Below are 672 nucleotides of genomic sequence, written 5' to 3'. Positions count from 1 at the left end.
TGGCTATGTGGGTCTGAGCAGCAGGAGGCAAGGAACAGGTGAGGCTGCGTCCCCAGGTGCCTGCCTCGGTGTCCCCAGAAGCTCCCCGTGCACAGCAGGTGGCACAGGACACAGGTAATAAGGACGTGGAAAGATGGTCAGGAGAGTAAGCTAAGGAAACCGAGGATTTGATGGTGAGCTCATCAGTGTCCCAGGGGCTGGGGATATACAGGTAGTTTCAACATGGCTTCGCTGGTGCCGGAAATCCAAGAGCGCCCGAGTCTCCGGATTGGTATTGCTCACACTGGGAGATTCCTGTGGTTTTGGGCATCTGACATGTTCCTACTGTACTACTGAACCCAGAAACGGACAGGCCTCTGATCTAACCGAGGTGGGTTAGCGCCAAGCTGCAGAACATTTGAGCAGTTCTAAACTGGTTATGGCATTTTCATCTATTCGAAACTATTTTCCTCCGGAGCGATTACATTCTCTTGGCATTCATGGCAGGGGACAGAAGAGACAGGGCCCCCGCCTCTGCCTCTGCGCAGAGTCCAGGCCTGCCCCGTGTCTCAAGAGCCGCCAGTTTCCACCCCACCTGAGCGCCCCGACTGCGTCTCGCTCTGTCCCACCCCGCACATCAGCGAGCTGCTTCCTGGCGGCTACTCCTGCAGGACTCCCGGGCGGATGGGGACC

The sequence above is a fragment of the Tupaia chinensis genome, unplaced genomic scaffold (genome assembly GCF_000334495.1).
Source record: "Tupaia chinensis unplaced genomic scaffold, TupChi_1.0 Scaffold149184_1, whole genome shotgun sequence".
NCBI classification, from domain to species: Eukaryota; Metazoa; Chordata; class Mammalia; order Scandentia; family Tupaiidae; genus Tupaia; species Tupaia belangeri.
Note: the sequence above shows the minus strand (reverse complement) of the source record.